The sequence below is a fragment of the Myotis yumanensis genome, unplaced genomic scaffold (assembly GCF_028538775.1).
Source record: "Myotis yumanensis isolate MYYU_CA2020_CCGP unplaced genomic scaffold, mMyoYum1.0.hap1 SCAF_19, whole genome shotgun sequence".
Lineage (NCBI taxonomy): Eukaryota > Metazoa > Chordata > Mammalia > Chiroptera > Vespertilionidae > Myotis > Myotis yumanensis.
This window is the reverse complement of record NW_027223770.1, coordinates 10,903,683-10,909,959: the sequence shown is the minus strand read 5'-3', so window position 1 is coordinate 10,909,959 and position 6,277 is coordinate 10,903,683. Positions and strand designations below refer to the sequence as shown.

The following is a 6,277-nucleotide window of genomic DNA, read 5'->3' as shown; positions in this document are numbered from 1 at the left end:
CCACCCGGAGCCCCGCCCCCTCCCGCCTGGAGCCCCGCCCCCTCCCGCCTGGAGTCTCGCCCGGAGTCTCGCCCGGAGCCTCGTTCCGCGGCGACGTCACGCGGAGGAGGGCTCGGAAGGAGGCGGTGCGGGCCTGTGGGGAACCCGCCAGGCGGTAGGTGGGACCTCCCCCTCGGATACGGGAGACGCCTCTGGAGTCTGGGGAGTCGGGGGGTCAGAGACCCTCTCGAGAGGACCGCGGAGGACGAGCGACCCGCGCTTCAGGGGGACGGAGGGAGGGGGTTGAGTGACCCCTCAGGAGGGCTGAGGAGAAGGAGTGGCCTGCTTAGGTCGCGTGAGGAGGGGTAATGAGCAACCCCCTGAGGGGGTCTAGGGTCTCCAGAGGCCTGGGGGCGGGGCCCGCGGGGACAGTGTAGGTGGGGGACCCTGCTGCCTCTCAGCCTCTGGGGGCGGGGCGGCGGTGACCTAAAGGCCAGGCCAGGTGCCCTAGGAGCCTGAGCTGGAACCGCGCACCCTGTAGTGTCCCTCCTGGAATGGAAGCCAGGCACATCCTAAGCCGGTTGAGATGCTCCCTTAGTTGCAGGACAGGGGAGGAGGCAGCCTGAGCCAGGTGAGAAAAATGGTCAAAAGATTTGAGTAGACACTTCTTCAAAGAAGGTACACAAATGCTCAATAAGGATGTGTAACACATTCAATATCTCTAGTCACTAGGGAAATGCAAATCAAAATCACAATGACATACTTCACCCCATTGGCTTAGCTATAACTGAAAACAGGCAATTAAAAAGATGGCAAGGTGCCCTAACCGGTTTGGCTCAGTGGGTAGAACATCCGCCTGCGGACTCAAGGGTCCCAGGTTCAATTCCGGTCAAGGGCATGTACCTTGTTTGCGGGCACATCCCCAGTAGGGGAAGTGCAGGAGGCAGCTGATCGATGTTTCTCTCTCATCAATGTTTCTAACTCTCTATCCCTCTCCCTTCCCGCTGTAAAAAAATCAATAAAATATACATATATATATATATATATATATATAAAAGATGGCAAGTGTCCCCGTGGGGCCTGCATGGCTCAGTGGTTGAGCCTCGACCTATCAACCAAGAGGTCACGGTTCGATTCCTGGTCAGGGCACATACCCAAGTTGCAGGCTCAATCCCCACTGTAGGCTTGCAGGAGGCAGCCAATCAATGATTCTCCCATCATTGATGTTTCTATCTCTCTCCCCCTTCCTCTCTGAAATCAATAAAAATACATATTTTTTTTAAAAAATGGCAAGGTTGTAGAGAAATTGGAAGCCTCACATTGCTGGTGGGAAAGTAAAATGGTGCAGCCATTTTGGAAAATAGTTTGACAATTTTTCAAAGTGTTAAACAGAATTACCATATGACCAAGCAATTTCACACACACACACACACACACACACACACACTTAGGTGTATATATATCCAAGAGAATTGAAAAGATATGTTCATGCAAAAACTTGTACATGAATGTTCATGGCAGCATTATTTCTAATAGCTAGCAAGTGGAAGTAACCTAAATTCCTGTCTACTGATGAATGGATAAGTAAAATGTGGTATAGCCATACAATGAAATATTTTTTAGCCATAAAAATATATGCTATATGCTACATAAAAATATATGTATCATGTGTTGATACATGCTACAACACATGAACCCTGAAAACATTATGCTGAGTGAAAGAAGCCAGACACAAAAGGTCACTTTTTAAATTTTTTTAAAATGTATTTTATTGATTTTTTACAGAGAGGAAGGGAGAGGGACAGAGAGCTAGAAACATTGATCAGCTGCCTCCTGCACACCCTCCACTGTGGATGTGCCTGCAACCAAGGCATGCCCCTGACCAGAATTGAACCTGGGACCCTTCAGTCCGCAGACTGATGCTCCATCCACTGAGCCAAACCTGCCAGGGCAACTTTTTAAATTTTTATTGATTTCAGAGAGGAAGGAAGGAGAAAGAGATAGAAACATCAGTGATGATAGAGAATAATTGATTGGCTGCCTCCTGCACACTGGGGGTTGAGCTTGCAACCTGGGTACATGAGCTGACTGGGAATTAAACATGATCTCCTGTCCCATAGGTCAACGCTCAACCACTGAACCACACCAACAGGGCTAAAAGGTCACATCCTATATAATAAAAGCCTAATAAGCTAAGTGTCCAGTCGTCTGGTCATCCAGTCAACCAATCAAAGTGTAATATGCTAATGATATGCTAAGGCTGCTCAACTGCTTGCTATGACATGCACTGACCACCAGGGGGAAGATGCTCCAACTAGTAAGTTAGCTTGCTGCTGGGGTCCTGCCAATCAGGATGAGCCAGACACACCCTGGAGCCCTCCTGTAGTCCCTCCCAGCTGGCCAACCTCCCAAATCCCTCCCTAGCCCCAATTGTGCACCAGTGGGGTCCCTCGGCCTGGCCTGGACCCTTTCACAATCCGGGACCCCTTGGGGGATGTTGGAGATCCCGCCAGCCAGGCCTAGGGACCCCACTGGTGCATGAATTCATGCACTGGGGCTCTAGTATTATATAAATTCTGTTTTTTTGAAACATCCAGAATAGGCAAATCCACAGAGACAGAAAGCAGATTAGTGGTTTCCAGGAAAGGAGGTATTGGGACTGATTGCTAATATGTATGAGGTGTCCATTTGGGGTGATTAAAATGTTCTGGAAAATTTAGATGCAGAACTCTTGTGAATACACTAAAAGCCACTGAATTGTACACTTTAAAAGGGCAGATTTGATGGTATGTGAGTTATATATAAAATTTTAAAAAGAAACAGAGCAGACAACCAGGTTCTCAGGGGAAAAAAAAGAAGTACATACCACAAAATAATGAGCCAAACCTGGTGTTCTTTCTTCATAGGGGAAAACCTCAGGCCCTCACACAGAGCATTTTTATCTTAGATAAAGTCCTAAGTCTGGCTTATCTGGTGTCCTTGGTTGCATGTGAAGCCAGTTCACTCATGACAATGTTCTCTAAAAACTGCTCGTCCTCACAGAGATGGCCCCAGCACCCATTTTTATGCTGTGACCTTGTCAATTGAACCACAAGGGTAACCTGACCCAAACAGAGTCAATCTGATGGTCTCTTTAGGAAGGGTTGCAGTGGGAGAGAGGAGGCGCTTTGTTCTCTGCAAGTGACTAAAACTGAATTGAGTAACCTCAGGAGTTGTGGCAGAGTCATCTATTTTATTTTATTATTTTATTTTTTAAATATTTTTATTGAGTTTATTTATTTCAGACAGGAAGGGAGAGGGAGAGAGAGATAGAAACATCAATGATGAGAGAGAATCATTGATCGGCTGCCTCCTGCAAGCCTCACACTGGGAATCAAGCCCACAACCCAGCATATGCCCTGACCAGGAATCGAACCTGTGACCTCCAGGCTCACAGGTTGACGCTCAATAGCTGAGCCACACCGGCTGGGCAGAGTCATCTATTTTTAAAAAATACTGATTTTAAAGAGAGAGGAAAGGAGAGAGGTACATCAATTTCTTATTTCACTTATTTATGCATTCATTGGTTGATTCTTGTATGTGCCCTGACCAGGAATTGAACCCAGAACCTTGGTGTATCAGGACAATGCTCCAACCAACTGGGCTACCTGGCCAAGGCCGTGGTAGAGTCATCTTGGTGGAGAAGCCAAGGAGGGGAGCCTGCAGGATCAAAGAATGACGCAGATGGGCAAAGGAACACAGAGGTGAGAGTAAGAAAATGGCCTCTTTGGTTTTTGCTGAGTTTCTATTTCCTGGTTCTGCCCACTTTGTTCACCTTTGCCCTTAAGATACCCCATGACCTTGTAATAAATGTACTTTTTTTTTTTTTTGAGCTGGTACGCTTCTGAAAGTTGGAATTGAAAATACTTTGGTTATGGTGCTAGGTTCCAAGAGATGAAAGATATACTGTCACCAGTAATGTGGGTGTTAACTTTAACTGTTTGTATGAAGGCAGCGAATTAGAAAGAGGTGGGAGGCACTGCCTGAGGACACCAGTATTAAGAACAGCAATAATAGCCCATTAAGAGAAATAAGTCCCTATAAAAAGCAGAGCTGAGAACTCCAAAAAGCTCTTCAGTCTGGGACCATTTAGTTGAGAGGCCAGCAGTGGCCAACATTGGTGTGCCTTAGGGTGTCATTTGGTTATAGCATGGTAAAAATGATGTTTGTCACAATGGCCTTGAGCCACAAAAGGCCAGTCAGATGAAGCAATATTCTTTGATGAAATGAAAAAATTGTTTACATTAAATGTTCAGGCATTGAAAGATGTAAGATTCACTTACCTGGCACAGATCTTGTGAAATACGTCATTGTATAACAGATTCATGTGGTCCAAATGTACAATTACATATACCTCTAGAAATAGCTCATCTTCTAAATGAAAAACAGGTTGGTTGCAAAAGTGAATAATGATAAATTATTTTCTAATTTTGTTTTTGCTTTCCCCATGGAATCCTTGAGGCTGAAGGAAGCTGTTATAGAACAGAAAAAAAAAACCTGACTCTAATCTAAAATCACAGATAATCCTCTGTGCTATCTGCTGCATCAGTGGGTCTCAAACCTGTCAGACCCAATGTCCCTTTTAAAATAAATATTTTCTAATATCCCTTTAGTAGCCCCGAAAGAAATTACACATGGAATATAATCTACCTGCACTCAATTAAATATGCATATATGTAAATGTATATATGTATTTGGTTTGCATATTCATGATGATTAATGATGTTGGGCTTTTCATGTGCATATTGGCCATTCTATATATCTTTGTAGAAATTTCTGTTCAGCTCCTTTGCACATTGTTAATTAGGTTGTCTCTAAGTTATAAAGATTCTTTAGCTGAAACCGGTTTGGCTCAGTGGATAGAGCTTTGGCCTGCGGACTGAAAGGTCCCAGGTTCGATTCCGGTCAAGGGCATGTACCTGGGTTGTGGGCACATCCCCAATGGGAGATGAGCAGGAGGCAGCTGATCAATGTTTCTCTCTCATCGATGTTTCTAACTCTCTATCTCTCTCCCTTCCTCTCTGTAAAAAATCAATAAAATATATATTTTAAAAAAAAAGATTCTTTATATGTTTTAGATACAATTTTTATATGATATATGATCTTCAAATATTTTCTCTCATTCAGTGGGTGGGGTGAATTACAGGTTATAGAAGTGGAAAAACTGGGGAGTATGATATTCTTGCAGATGAACTAGACCTATTTTTGTAATTGTGTCTTGAAATCCCAGCACATTTGCCGTTTGATCTCTAGGCCGTAAAAAGACCTCGAAGACCACATCCTTTGATAGGCAACAGAGAATAGAAGATGGGTAGGGGGGAAAGCCAGAAATACAAGAGATGATGGAGGAGTTTTGAGGTCGACCTGTGGAGATTGTGTGTCTGATGTTACTGAAAATCAACAGTATTCAGGAGTGGATACTGTGTGTGCCAGAATGTGTGTGGATATATAAGATTATTTACCAGTTGTGCATCCTTAGATAAGCTATTTGCTTTTTGGGAGCCTGTCTTTTTATCTAAAGAATGGGGATAAGTGTTGTTGTGAATGTCATCATCTTCTTGCAGTTGTAAGTTAGCACAACCAACAGGAAGTGTTTATGGAGGGTAGCATCCTGTCGCTTTCTTCCCTTTTTCTGTTTTTTTTTTTTTTTTTTTTTTTCCCATTTCTCTGTCAGTAAGAAATTTCATGGGAAGTGGGGTGACAAATGGTAGTTCTTCTTTGGGTCAGTTGAGAGTAAAGGGTGCCTCTTTCCTGTCCTGAGAATTACCCAGAATGCTCAGCTCTTCCTTCTCTCTGTGGCTGGACTTTTAACTAGGGTTGGGGCATCATCAGCCTCATCCTTCTGTTTGGCCCAAATCTGCCATTTGGCTTTGGTTTTGGTCTCAGCCTTCAGAAGGCCTACTTCAACATCAGTTCTGACCGCTTTGAACTGGAATGTGATCAGTGACTGTGGTATCACCTAAGTAACCCTCGTTTCTAATCAGAGTATCAATGTAAGTGATTGAATTAGGCCTGTCATTGGGATTTGTTGTTAATATGTGGATATTCACTTTTGAATGTAGGTGAACATTCTAGTTGAATGTAGGTGAACATTCTAGTTGTAGCTGAAGGGGGAAAAAAAACCTCCTTAAATTCTTTATATGTTGAAATTCTATCAATAGTGTAAATATACATTTAGATTTATTATTGCTAAAATAAAATAATAATTGGTTGGATACTTACTTTCAAGAATAATAACTAAGAACTTTCAAATGACTCA

At 43.5% G+C, this 6,277-nt stretch overlaps 1 protein-coding gene across 1 annotated transcript in view; it reads left to right on the top strand.

The window, feature by feature from the left end:
- The first annotated feature begins 3,571 nt into the window (after positions 1-3,571).
- The window catches only part of IFT81 (intraflagellar transport 81), a 192,661-nt gene continuing 189,955 nt past the window's right edge, over positions 3,572-6,277 (top strand). The window contains exon 1 of the mRNA XM_070399901.1: positions 3,572-3,722. The gene's annotated coding sequence lies outside the window, so the exon portion shown is untranslated. The remainder of the gene's footprint in view (positions 3,723-6,277) is intronic.